Source organism: Peromyscus californicus, unplaced genomic scaffold, assembly GCF_007827085.1.
Source record: "Peromyscus californicus insignis strain IS unplaced genomic scaffold, ASM782708v3 Scaffold_3__1_contigs__length_106647218, whole genome shotgun sequence".
NCBI classification, from domain to species: domain Eukaryota; kingdom Metazoa; phylum Chordata; class Mammalia; order Rodentia; family Cricetidae; genus Peromyscus; species Peromyscus californicus.
In genome coordinates, this window is record NW_026294551.1 from 50,664,949 (window position 1) to 50,679,183 (window position 14,235).

At 50.3% G+C, this 14,235-nt stretch overlaps 1 non-coding gene across 1 annotated transcript; it reads right to left on the reverse strand.

Annotated features, from left to right (window-relative positions):
• Positions 1 to 11,649: 11,649 nt before the first annotated feature.
• LOC128123584 (U6atac minor spliceosomal RNA) lies at positions 11,650 to 11,774 on the reverse strand. The gene has a single exon (XR_008222757.1). It is a non-coding gene; the product is annotated as a U6atac minor spliceosomal RNA (small nuclear RNA).
• Positions 11,775 to 14,235: the final 2,461 nt, after the last annotated feature.

The following is a 14,235-nucleotide window of genomic DNA, read 5'->3' on the forward strand; positions in this document are numbered from 1 at the left end:
GTTGGGCTGGGCTGTCCTGGCCTGGGCTGGGCTGTCCTGGCCTGGGCTAGGCTGGGCTGTCCTGGGCTGGGCTGGGCTGTACTGGCCTGGGCTGGGCTGTACTGGCCTGGGCTGGGCTGTCCTGGCCTGGGCTGGGCTGGGCTGGGCTGGGCTGGGCTGGGCTGGGCTGAGCTGCGTTAGGCTGGGTAGGAGCTACAGGCTGAAGCTCTGGGCTGAGCACTGGGGCTTGGGACTGGGCACTGCACTCATATTGCTCCACTTGCTGCAGGGTGCCCCAGGGTGCGGTGTCGTTGGCTGCCATGAGGCTCCCAGTGACTCCTCTGTGGCCCCACAGCCTGTGGGCTATGTGCCACAAGCATATATGACCTGAGTATCCCCGGTTCAATTAACCAGGACTATGATGCCAGTTTTTAGCACATACTCAGATTAAATCATATTAAGACTAATTTCTGAAGGCTGGGGATATAGCTCAGTGGCAGAGAGCTTGTTTAGCAACCCTGGAGCCCTGGGTTTGATCTCCAGTGATAAGTAAATAGACACACACACACAAATACATGTATTTTGTGGGATCAAAGTCATAGATGCCCATGAAAATCAAAAGCACCTCCCCCACCCCCCACTCCAAGTTAACAAATGGCACAGGCTAGCCTCCATTCCTTAGCTCGGGTGTAGTAATCAACCTTACTTTAAATTAAAATATTTTAAAAAAGATTTATTAATTTTAATTTGTGTGTATATGTGTGTGTGTGTGTCCGTGTGTGTGTGTGTACGTGTGTGTGTGTGTGTGTGTGTGTGTGTGTGTGTGTGTGTGTGTGTGCCACATGTGTACGGGTACCCAAGGGGGCCAGAAGAGGGCTTGTGATCCTGTAAAGTGAAAGTTACAGGTGGGTGTGAGCTGCCCTGCCTGAGTGCTGGGAACCAAACTCAGGACCTCTGGAAGAGCAGCAAGCGCTCTTAACTGCTGAGCCTTCTCTCCAGTCCCAAGTTAAAAAATATTCTCAGTTAGCACTCGCAGTATTAGTTTTCAAGCAAAATTAGTTTTTGTCGATTCTCCCGTCACCCTTTCCGTTATGCCCAGCTTTATTTTTCTGGTAGTTTTTTCCCCCTCTGTCCCCATATTAGTGCCCACTGCAGCCTCTTGCTGTATCATGTATCAATGCTGATTACAAAGGGCTCCCCCTAACTTTTCCCGAGTTTGGGTAGCTGCATTTTGTGATTTCTTATTATTCTTTTGGTTCTTTTTTTGCCCGTTATCGTCACTAGACACAGAACCCCTCAGACTGTCATTGGCTTTGGTGGCTCTGGGGACTCCTGGAAGAGGGATAGGGCCAGCATCCACTCGGCTCCTTTCTCCACAAGGGTGGGGTGTGCTTTCTTTTCCCTCATGCCTGTGGTTAACATCCACCTTGAGCTCAGCAAACAAATGAGGTCTGTGCTTGGTGCTCAGGTTGCCTGAAAATCTGAAAGTCAATAAACAAGATTGACATGACCGTGGCTGTGCCAGTGCGTTCCCTGCCGGGCTTCCACCGCAGCTCTCCCAATTCTCTGGTCCCTAGGCCACCAGAAAGAGGACGCTCCTGGCATCTAGGGGTTCCAGTGTCAGCCCTCCTAGCCTAGGAGAAAAGGTGGCTCGTTTTGAATGGACTCGGGTCTGAGTCTACTAGACCACCTGTGTCTGTGGTGAGGACGGAGCAGGAGGCGGGAGAGGACAGAGGAAGGGACAGCGTGACCTGCTGAAGCACAGGAAGGAGCGTCCTGAGGTCACAGAGTCCTGAGCTGTGCAGCAGGGAGGGAGGGCAGAAGGACCTTCACCACCTGCTCCAGCGGTGCTGCCCCAGGAGACCCCTGGAGGGTGCACACTGCCAAAGCACCTGCGAGGTTCCGAGCAGATGAGGAGCCTGGCAAGAGGCATTATTGAAGGGCCAGGGATGATGGCTCCAGACTTCCCCTTTCCTCTCCTCACCTCACATCTCTCCCCCTTTCTCTCCTCTCTTCCCTCCCCCTTTCTTCTATCCTCTCTCTCCACTTCCTGGTGTTGTTTTGAGACAAGGTCTCACTGTGTAGCTCAGGCTGGCCTGGAACTTTGCAATCCTTCTGCTTCTGCTTTCCAAGTGCTGGGATTGTGTGTGTGTGTGTGTGTGTGTGTGTGTGTGTGTGTGTGTGTGTGTGTGATTGCCCCGCATGCTATCCTTTTTGTGCACCATGTCCCTCCATTGCCTTTTTTTTTTTTTTTTTTTTTTTTCCGAGACAGGGTTTCTTGTGTAGCTTTGTGCCTTTCCTGGAACTCACTTGGTTGCCCAGGCTGGCCTCAAACTCACAGAGATCCGCCTGCTCTGCCTCCCGAGTGCTGCGATTAAAGGCGTACGCCACTACCACCTGGCTCCATTGCCTTTCCTTCTGCAGACAGAGAGAACCCACCTTACTTGTCAGTGTACCGCTCCCAGTTCCCCAGCGTGAGCAATGCCCCAAGGCATCTCAGGGCCCTGATGGGTCCTGTCTGGCCCTCCTACGTGGGGATCTTCCTTTCTGATGCCCCAGGACATTTACAAGTCCAAAAATCAAGAGAGCTGTGGCCCAGGACACCTGTGGATGACAGTGGGAGGCACACTGAAGAGAGAGAGTCCCATTGTTAGTGGCACCCAAAGATGCTGAAGGGACAGTAGAAGTCCTGTTCAGAAGCCACTGCATCTTACACCTAACTCACTGGGGCAGAGGGTTTGATGTGGCAGTTACAGGGACGCAGTCAGCTATCCATCCAGGGCTCTGGTGCTTGCCTGGGCCTCCTTCTGTGTTCTGGAAGTAGTCTCCTGTGAGGTCCTGGCTGAGGAATTTGGGAGGTGGGCTGGTCTCACAGGTAGCCTTCAGAAGGTGCCTTACCCAGAATCTGGCCAGCAGGGGGCAGCAGACAACAAGCAGCCTGAAGTCCCTGGGGGTCTGATGCTGTTCTCTACCTCCTGTGACCGCCCTTGATGCCTGCAGAGTGGTCACGGTCAAGGGACACTTGGAATCTTAGAACGAGATCACTGGAAGATGAAGGACTCAGGGACAACCTAGTTCCCACCAGCTTTGTACAGTCTGGGAAACGGAGGCTCAGAGAGTGGCCAGAATCATACCGAAGGCAGCTCCTAGATGAGCACTCAGGTTTCAGACTTCTGGCTGGAACTTTTTGTGCTACTCTGGGCTGCTCGGCAGCTGATCCATGCTGGGAATGATGCATTACAAAAGGGAAGGAGAAAAATGTTAGACTCACATAACGAAGCAAGCCTGCCTACCAGTGGCCTTTGTGTAGGAACAGAGAGGCCAAGACAGGGCCCTTGAGGGTTCCTCAGCCATGCTCGCTCCCTCTTAGAGTCAGTATAGGTGAGTCGGGGCATTTGGGCCAGGCATGAGCCGCTGTCTGAACTGTGTCCTAACTGAAGTGAACAAAGATCCAGAGACCAGAGGGTAAAAATTGTGGGAATCATGAGGATTTCTCCCATCCTTTGCAGGCACGTTAGGCCCTATAGCTCCTATAGCAAGGTATTACAAACAGTGGCTGAAAATGACATAGCACCCCTCCTGGGTCTGAGGGTAGAAGTTCTGGAATGGGCTAGCCTGTGGTTTCCTCTCTAGACTCTCGTAGGAGAATCCATCTTGCCTTTTCTAGTTTCTAGAGACCCCCTGTGTTCCTCAGCTCCTGGCCCCTTTTCCCCTTCCAAGCCAGTTGGGGACCATCTTCCAGTCTCTGTGTCCCCTGGTCAGTCACCATCTCTGTGTCTCTGACCTTTCTGTCTCCCTCTTATGGGACCCTTGGGATGATGCTAGGCCTCCCTTGGATAGCTCAGAAGACTGTCTCCACCTTGGGACTCTTGCCTTGACCATACCTGCCCAGTCTTCGTGGTACCACACAAGCCATATGCAGGCTCTGGAGATGGGGACATGGGCATCACTGGGGGACTTCACTCATCTCTCCACAGTCAGATAGTCTCTATGGTCACCATCTACCATGCTCTGTGTCCTGAAGGCTGTGCACATACACTGTGGCTCCTTCACCTGCATTCTTGATTTGGCCAACAGGTGGTTCCAGGAACCCCAGGTGGAAGAAAGATCTGTGGACACCTGTTTCTTCAAGTTCCTCCTTCTGGACATAGCTAGGCAGCTGTTGTAACATTTGACCTGTGTGTGGTCCCAAGGGCTGGATGCCTGGCCTCAGCTCTTGATGTCCCTAGAGTAGCAGTAATGGGCCCTTCAGGTGTGCCTGTGGCCATGGATCCTTCTCTCTGGGTTCCTGCTGTCCACCATTCTGTGTTTCTTCCAAGTTTTCTTCCTCCCTCCATTGGGCACTCACAGATTCTCCAAATGGCCCCCGATCTTCTGTCAAGTGTCCTTCAGGCTGGAGGGCAGTGGCAGGGCTGAGAGTGAGCCAGCAATATGCTCAGGGGACATAGGTAGGGCAGAGCCGGGATTGGAGTTCAGCCCCAGACATCACAAAGGGGACCAGAGGTGACATTTTCCTAGCTTATCCTATCCTCACCCCTTACAGGGACTTACTTCTCTCAGGTGACATCATCTGATGGCATCAAGTGAAGAACTATTTGCCAGGAACACAGTCCTAGGGTCCAGTCATTGCAGGTGGGACTTGGCAGCTGGACAAGTTCATGGCCAGTGCTTACTTGTCACAAGGCCAAGGCACCTGTCTGTGGGAAATGGCTGGGCAGCCTCAGTCATGTTGAATGGACATAATAGCCGAACAGCTCTGTGCTCTGCAGGGTGTTTGTTTAGCAGTGGAATGTAGCAACCACAGCCCCTCTCCCCAACTTCTCCCCATCTCAAGGTGGGCCTCATAGCTCCACTTGACAGAAGAACAGCCATTCTGGGAGGCAGCCGGCCCACCTGGGTTGATCACACAGCTGTAAGCGGCAGAGGCCAGAAGTGATATACAGTGCTTAGAGCCAAGCCTTAGAGTGCTTTCACCTCTGTGTCTGATGGTCATCAAATGGCTGTGCGGTGAATAGAGCTTGGCTCTTTTTTTTTTTCTTTCTTGAGACATAGTCTCATGTGGCCAAAGTTATCCTTGAACTGTGGATCCTTCTGCCTCTACCAAGTGCTGGGATTGCAGGTGTGTGCACCATCGTGCCTGGCTGACATTTCTTTAATTTCCTTCTTGGCAATCGTTTAGGATGGGAGGAGCTTGAGAGTCAGGGGCCAGGTGTGTCTTACCTATAGTAACTATAGCCACATGATTTCTTGGGGTGCTAGAAAGAAATGTCTATTTACCCCCCAATAGAGAGAGCACTGGTGGACCAAGAGATGATTCTGTTCAATTCCAACTTGGTAGACTGAGGAGCATGCTGGGGTTACTTACAGGGCACTCAAAGGGCAGCTACTCTGTGGGGAAGTTCCCTGGGCAACTCCTGGGCAGTTATGCCACTGAAGAGTTTCGCCCCATCCAACTGCTTACCTCAGGGAAGGGAGGGGCCCATGATTTCAGGAAGCTTGTGCGCTCCTTTTCGCCCAGGATGCTCTGGTCCCATCCAACCTGGGGGAAGCCACCACACACACCCACACACACCCACACCCACACCCACACCCACACACACACACTCACAGGGGCACAGACCTGGAGCATTCATGTGGCATGCTTGGGCTTTCCTCTGAGCACTAGAACCTTCCAGTGCACAGTTAGGGAACCCTGGCATCACCCCAGCTCACGACCGTCTTCAGGGGCCTGGTGTCCGATATTACTTCCTCTGACAGCCAGCATCTGGACTCCCTGTCCCTGGACTTGCCAGGTTTTGTAGCTGGAGGCGCCATGTTGAACTTCACCTTGATCCACTGGCCTGTGAGTGGTGGCATCATACTGCTTGGCAGGGAGGCCATTCGGGGTTCTGCTTTCTCCCACCTCTTCCTTGAAGGCAAGCCCTCACGCTCGTTTCCCATGGCCCGAGTCTGCGAGGCTCCTGGCCTAATTTCGACTGCTCCGTTCAGTCTGCCGTTCTCATCAGTGAGAGACTGTGATGAGCAAGGAGTCTCACTTTCCCTCTCGCCACCAATAAAAATACCTTCTGAGGACGAGCCTGAGTGCTTGTGTCAGGGCTGGTGGCCCCACCGTCAGCGCTTCCTCGGGGCAGAGGTGCTGTGTGTGTGTGTGTGTGTGTGTGTGTGTGTGTGTGTGTGTGTGTCTGTGTGATTGAAATGTCTCCTCCTGGTGAGAACCATGGGCACCCCTTGAAAAACTCAGGCCCATGCTACTGCCTGGTGCAAAGACTCTCAGAAACATACTAGTCCAACACCCTGCTGTGCAGAGAGGGAGACTGAAGGCTAGCAACAGGAGTCCAGGCTAAGGGAAGCAGAAAGTCTGCTAGGACAGCCTGGGGTATTTGCCGGATTCCGGTTTGGCGCTGTCATTTCTGTTAACCCACCCATGATTTATCTTTGTGCATATATATATATATATATATATATATATATATATGTTTGTGTACCATATTTATGCCTGGTACTAACAGAGACCAGAAGAGGGCATTGGGTCACCTGGAACTGGAGTTTACAGACGGTTGTCAGCTGGAACTGAACCCAGGTCCTCTACAAGAGCAGCCAGTGCTCTTAACTACTGAGCCATTTCTCCAGCCCCTCCCTCTCATTTCTTATGAGCCTCTGGCTTGTAGCCTCCCAGGACAGGTTGCTTGGCAGTCAGCTCCCCGGTTCCCAGCCTCCCTTGGGAAGGGAAAAGGAGACACAGCTTCTACCTGGCTGGGGTTGTGACTCCAGGCCTGCCAGCTCCTTCTCATATAGCTGAAGGGGCATGCAAACTCTATCTAGCCTTTGGAAGGGAAGAGGGAGGTTTGGGTAAGTGAGATACACAAAATTTGGTGGTGGAGGAGCCTGCTAGCACCCTCTTGCGGCAGATGATTGCAAATACAGTTTCTGCAGCTGCTCAGCCTGTCTGTGAGCTGTTGCTCTTCACAGATGTGTTCATGTTTGTTATGGAAAAAAAAAATGATGTGGACTTAAACGTCTCCCCACCGTCCTCGGGAGGACGTAGGAGCAGACAGTCAGGAGCTTTGCTTGCTCTGCCTTGATCTGTGTTAAAGCTGGGTTCTGAGCTACAGAGTTGGAGATGTCCTTCACTCCAGTTTCTCATAGGCCAGCAGCATGCCGACAGTTTGAGGCAGAGGTTGAGATGTGGCCATGCTTCTTTTCTAAGCATCTATGTTTAGTGTACCCTCTCCCCAGCCTTTTTTTTTTTTGTTACCCAAGAAGAGAGAGTTGTCTTGGCAATGTTCAAGGGCCCTCCTCATGATGAAATGGGCAAGCTTGGGACTCAGGAGAGCCAGGTGTATAGGTCTGTTCCAAGTTTGAAGGTCTGGGAGCCAGGACGGCTGATATGTAAGTTTTAAGCTCCACACCTGAGGCATCCAGGCAGGAAGACCTCCTGCAAGAGTGAAGGTTGGCTTTCTTGGTCTAGTCAGACCTTCCGCTGATTGGGTGTGACCCACCCACAGGAGAAAGACAACCTGCTGTTTTCAGTTGGCTGATTCAAATTCCAACCCATCCCAAATGCCCTCATGTGCATGCCAGGGGTAATGTCCACCAAACTTCTGGGCACCCGAGGGCCCACTTAAGTTGATACAAGAATGTCCCCTGTCATTTCTGGAGGCCAGATGCTACATATCAAGGCGTCAGTGGGTGGTTCCTTCTGAGGCTTGGAGGGAGAAGCTTGTCTTGGGCCTGTCTCCAGATGACCAATGTTTGCTTACACTCTGAAGTTGCCTTGGGTTGTAGAGACAGCTCTGTCTCCATACTTCCTTCTTATGGCATTCTCAAGGCCCTCACTAGGGAGGGTATTATCGTCACCAGACCAGGCAGTTGCTTTTTATTCTGTCTGGTATGTGACAGGACAGATTAGATTGGACATGGGGCTGGTCTACGGGCTGTCTAGGTGAGGACTGGGGAAACCTATATATACCAGGATATCTTAGGGAAAAAGCCAGGGGAGGGTGAAGGAGGTCAGACAGGGCCATATCCAGTGAGGAGTCTCTAAGAAGCACCCACAGGAAGGGGACATGATCAAACTAGCTTTCTAGAAAGATCTTTTTGTGGCAAGCTTGAGGTTGTATGGAAACGAGGAGGCCAGCTTGGAGAGTCCTGCAGTGGTTTCGGCAAGAAACAGTGTTGGAAGAAACAGCGTTGGAGGAGAGGAGGGGCCTCCTGGAAGACATTGGTGCTGTGGGTGCAGCTAACCTGGTAGAGAGGCTTGGAAAGGGCGATTGTGGTTGTACATACTGCGGAATTCCAACCTCCCTACCTACCCGTAACCTCACTGCATCTACCTTAGACATGTGCAGTGCTTATGTTCCCAGCAGATGGCAGGAGAGAGATTGAAGAAGGAGCGGCTGTCTAATTTGCATAGTTCCCACACTGGCTAGGTCAGAATCTGTGTGACAGCTCATTTGGCCCATGGATTTTAGTTTTGAAGGGTGAAGGGTAGGGCTTGAAGACATCCAGCTCTGACTCTAGACAGTACCGGGGGGGCAGCTCCCAAACTAGACATGACAGCCAGCTCATGCTGGAACTCTGAATTTTTCTCTCCAGCCAACCTAGCCTGGGGCTAGGGGTCTCTGGTTAAGGTAGAATGAGGGGCGGTTACTCTAACGGTTTGGAGGGATTTTCATTCTTGGCATTTTAGACAGAAGAAGGCTGTCAAGGCTTCCTGGGTTCTGTCTTGAAGGCAAAGCTGAGTCTCACCTCTCAGCCGGAACGCAAGCTTCCTGCTCCTCTGAGGACTCAGGATTGTTCTCTCTCTCTCTCTCTCTCTCTCTCTCTCTCTCTCTCTCTCTCTCTCTCTCTCTCTCTCTCCTGTTATGTAGCAGAGGCTGGCCTTGAACTTCTGAGGCTCCAGGTGTTCATCACCACTCCTAGTCTTGTACTCTCATGGAACGCCGGAACCTGCAGAGTCTGGCCCAGCTACCCACGTGCTGACTGTCCCTTGCCTGCCTCTTAGTCAACCCTCCGCTCTTTCCGAACGGCTCTGCTATGTGCACACTTCATGCTTCTCCCTGGCTTCCAGCTGGTTTCTTCTTCAATGGGTGCCCCAGTGGAGAAGCCAAGGTCAGCTTGCTTTCTGGGCAGGGGTGGACAGTCCCTTGCCTGCGCCTGCAAGGCCCTTTGCATGCAGCTAGTGCTGGGCTGGCTTCTTACTGCTGCTGTAACAAGGTACCAACAATCTGTTGGCTTTACAAATGAGCTGTCTTGAGTTCAGAAGTCTGCAAGGGGCTTTGTGGGCTGCAGTCAAAGTCTGGGCAGGACCTTGTTCCCTCTGAGGCTCATAGGGAAACTTCTTGGCTTCTATAAGCCGCCCAAATTTCTTGGCTCCAGGTCACTTCCAGCCTTTGTTTTCGTTATTATCCCTCTTTCTCTCCTCTCCATGTCTCCCTCTTGTAGGGACCATTAGCATGACTGTGGTCTATCTGGAGAATCCAGGGTCAAATCCTCCATTTTAAGATTCTTAACTTGGTGACATCAGCATGTCTCTTTGTCACATACTGTAATGCACACTTGTTGTCTGGGAGACATCTCTCCCCTCCTTCCTGGGGTGTCAACGGCCCCTGGCTGTTGTTAGCCTCAGGGTGCTCACTTGTTTTCTGTGACTTCTCACATCTGGCCCTCCCCACTCCAGCATATCTTCTTTCTGATTTTTAGTTCTTAATTAATTTGTTTTGAGTTAGCATACAAAGTGATGAGTTTCCTTATGCCACATTCACACATGTCCCATGGCACCCTCCATCTTCTTCCTTCCTCTAGATGGTGTCCCATTCTTTCATGCTCCATGTGTTCTCGTACCTTCTCTTATGATCTCTTCCTTCCCTCGCATGGTTCCCTTTCTACTTTCATGTCAATCATGCACATTTAAATCCAAGTTCTGCGTGTGAGGGAAAATGTGTGCTGTTTTGTCTTTCTAATCAGGCTTATTTGGCTTAATGTAACGATTTCTGGATTCATCCACTTTCCTGAAAATGTCAAGATTTAATTTTCTTTATGATTTAATACAATTTCTTTATCTCGTCTGTCTGTCTGTCTGTCTACTTATTTATCTACCTATGTCATCTATCTACCAATCATCATGTCTGTGCCTGTCTGTCTGTCTCATACACGACGGTCTTTATTCATCTGTCGAAGGACATAATAGGCTGACTCCATTTTTGAGTTATTACGAACAGTGCAGCAATCACTGTGGATGGGCAAGTATCTCTGTGGTGTGTTGACTTAGAGTCCTTTGGGAATGTGCCCAGGAATGGCACGGTTGAGTCTTGTGGAAGTTTCTTTCTAGATCCTTTTAAACAAACCTTCATACTGATTTCTGAGGTGTGGGCACAGGTTTAAACTCTCACGACAGTGAGTTAGGGCTCCCCTTTCTCCACACCCTTTCCAGCATTTGATGTCACTGTTTTTTTGATGACAGTCATCCTGACTGGGGCAAGAAGAATTCTCAAGGCAGTTTTAACCATGGTTTTCCTAATGGCTGAGGATGATAAGCACATTTTTAGTAGTTATGGGCCATTCAGGTCTCCTTGTTGGAGAAGATGTGTTCTTGTCATCAGCTTGTTTGTTGATGGGATGATTGTGTTTCTGTAGATTGACCTTTTGTCGGGTGCCCCCCCCACGACATTCCTCAAGTTGCCTGCAGAGGGCACTGTTGCATGTTGGAGTTTTGGACCTCTAAGAATCCTGGCCTGTCAAGGCTCAGTTGATTTAATCTTTTCAGCAATTTTTATAGTTTATCTTCCACTTTATGGTTAGAGAATTTGAGGGTAACATGTCCAGAGCCAGGGTTTACAGCAGATCGACTCTCTGGCTCCAGACAGCTGCCATTCTGGGTGTGTCCACCTCTTACAGCTTGACCTGCAGCCTTCCCCTCCCAAACATTTCCCCTCTGCATGGTGATTTTAAAAAACTACATGGAACTGTTCCTCTTTGGTTCCCCCAGATGTCCCCTTCCTCTGATATAGGGTCACTGTTGCCAGTCTGTGATACATTGACCAGCCAGGGGTCCCCTCAGAGACAGTCTCAGAGACTGTCCTTCTGTCTCCACATCTGGGGCCAGGATAGAATGGAGACTAAGACCAAGGAATAGTCAAACAAACCTGGGTTCCTTACCTGGTATGAACATTTACTAGCTGCATGACTGTTCACACACACACACACACACACACACACACACACACACACACACACAAATTAAATCTAGATTCTGCAGATGAAAAAATATGACAGGTGATGTTTGTCTTTCCAAGTCTGGCTTATTTTGCTTAACACAATGACCTCTAGTTCCATCCATTTTCTTACAAATGTCATGATTTCATCTTTCTTAACATCTGAATAAAATTCCACCATGCGTATGGGCCACATTATCTTTATCCAGTCATCTGTTGATGCACATCTAGGCTGGTCCCGTTTATTGAATAGAGCAGCCCTGAATATGAATGAGCAGGTATCACTGTTGTGTGCTGTGGTATGTGTTTACCCAGTGTCATAGCTGGGTCATATGATAGTTCTATTTTTTTTTTTTTTGCTTTTTTAAAAACATGTATTTATTTAAAGTGGGACAGGGGATTTGCCACAGCCCACGTGGCAGTCAGGACAACTTGCAGGAATTGCTTCTCTCCTTCCAAAAGGCAGTGGTTACATGCCACAAAGCAGTTAGCAATGCCTTAACCATATGCAGATTATTAGGCCAAGGGCCTCTTTCATCCTTGTCAAGGGGTGTGCTGACCTTCTCTCCTTTCATACAACACATATTTTTAGTCCCACCCCAAACTTCCATATTGACTTCCATAATGGTTATACAAGTTTACATTACAATCAACTGTGCGATTTTATACAATTTGCTTAATGTCTCTGAGCTACTGTTTCTTCCTTTGTACACTGGAGCCCACAATTTTTCCTATCTCACTGAGGTACCTTGATAGGCTGACCATTGTGGTACCCAGCATCTGCTTCTGTTACAGTGACTTTTATGCGCAGCACCCTGGATTCACCTGAGAGCTCACCCTGCCACCCCTAGCATCCCTCTCCCTCTATTTTCTCAGGTGGCTTCTGTGTTCCACATTCCCTAGCTTGAGGTGAGAGTGAATATTGCAGCTTCCCTGCTCTGCCAACTCCAGAGAGAGGGCTATCCAGCGTCATGGCCTGGGAAACAAATGGCTGCCTACTCTGTCAGTGGGCAACCCTTCACTCTTGCCCCTTTTCTGGGATGAATATTCCAAGTGGCCAGCACAGAGTCTTCAGTCCTTTCACAGCTTCTTTTAAGGACCCGCTTTGGGGAATTCAAAGCAAGACAAGTGACAGGGACCCCCAGCTTGGTATTCATTCCGTTAGTAACCTCACATCTGTCTCTTAGAAATGCTGCTGTTTCAGCAGAGCTTCTGGGAAGTCGTAGCTCTGGCTGACCCCTCCTGGCTGCACACGAGCTCCTAGGCTGCTGTCCTGGGATGTGCAAATGGCCCGAAGTTCAGAGGGAAGATCATGAAAGACATCCTTCGGCCCTGCAGGCGAAGGAGGCTTGGTGGAGGGTGGTGGTAGCAGCAGGGGGTTTCCTCATATCCACCGAAGCTGCAGCTGTCCCTGCAATTGCTTCTCCCATCCCATCCAGCCTTGCCCTTAATGGGAACCCGAGTCTGACTGTGGGGTAGGTAGATGGTACAGGAAGGTAGGGAATCCTTAGTCTATGTTACAAAGACATTTTCTTTCCTTGGTGAGGGTCTCCATTATCAAGGATGAGTAAATGAACTTGGTTATTCTGGGAGAGTTCAAAGCAAATTGAGAACCTAGAACTCCGGGGGAGAGAAACCTGTGGCAGGCTGAGTGGATGGCCTTAAAGCTGTTCCCCTGACCCCTGGCAGCCATCCTGTGCTTCTGCCTCCCATTGCCTTCCTCCCAGCTGATGGAACAGGGCAGAGGCATGCAGATGACTTCCAGCCTTGGCCCAGAGAACCCTTATGCTGTTCCTTTCTCTCTGCTCCCAGAAGAGGAGGCAGTGTCTGAAAGGCTCCTGTGGAGGTGGTAGAGCCTAGGTACATAGGGAACCTGGATTGAAAGGTGATTCATGCAACTGTCACATGAATAGGTGCAAACCAGTGATACCTTTGTCCCGGACAATCCTCTGCCATCTTCCCAGCGGTTCCAGACCTCCTCCAAGTCTTTTATTTGAGGACCTCCTGTTGTTCTCTTAGTAAGAGTTTCTATTGCCTTGGTGAAACACCACAACCAAAAGCAATGTGGGGAGGTAAGGGTTTATTTCACCCATAGTTCCATATAACAGTTCATCATCAAAAGCAGTGAGGGCAGGAACTCACACAGGGCAGGAACCTGGAGGCAGGGGCTGATGCAGAGACCATGTAGAGGTACTCCTTACTGACTTGCTCCTCATAGCTTGCTCAGCCTGCTTTCTTATCCAGGACCGCCAGCCCAGGAATGGCAACACTCACAATCAACTGGACCTTCTCCATCAATCACTAATTAAGAAAATGCCCTACAGTCTTGCCTACAGCCGGATCCTATGGAGGCATTTTCTCAATCCAGGTTCCCTCCTCTCAGATGACCCCAGCCTGTGTCAAGTTGACACAAAACTAGCCAGCACATCTGTGTATGCTGCTATAAAAAATATCATAGACTGGGTAACTTAATGAAGAGGTGAAATTTTTTCTTTCTCAATTCTGGAGGCTGGAAGGTCTGAAGTCAAGGTGTTGGCTGTCTGGTGAGGATCCTGTCTCCTCTTTCAAAATGGTGGCTTGAGCATTGTGTCCTCCAGAGGGAACACTGTCCTTATGTGGGGGAAGATGAAGGGCAAAAGGGATGATTGCCTGTTAAGCTCTTCTGTAGGGACATCTGATCCCAGCCTGGAGAGTCCCACTGTCATGAGCCTCTTACTTGTGGAAGGTCCCACCTCTTAGTGTTGGGATACTGCTATTCAGTGTCAATGCCTGGAGCATTCAACCACTCCAGGGACAGTGAGTTTTCACAGGTACAACAGGCCCCCCAGAGTCAGACAAACACTTCGCAACGCTGTGCAGTTGGAATCAGAGTCCTGGAGGCTCCACACCCGTCAGCTGTGCTTCCTCATGAGAATGCACATCACGACAGCTCCGGGGAGCGGGAGTCCCAGTCATGGAAGGATGTGACGCTCTTGAGTAACTTGGGTTAAAATTAGATGCAGATTTAACTGATGGAGGGGCTGAGTCAGAGGCCGGAATGCCA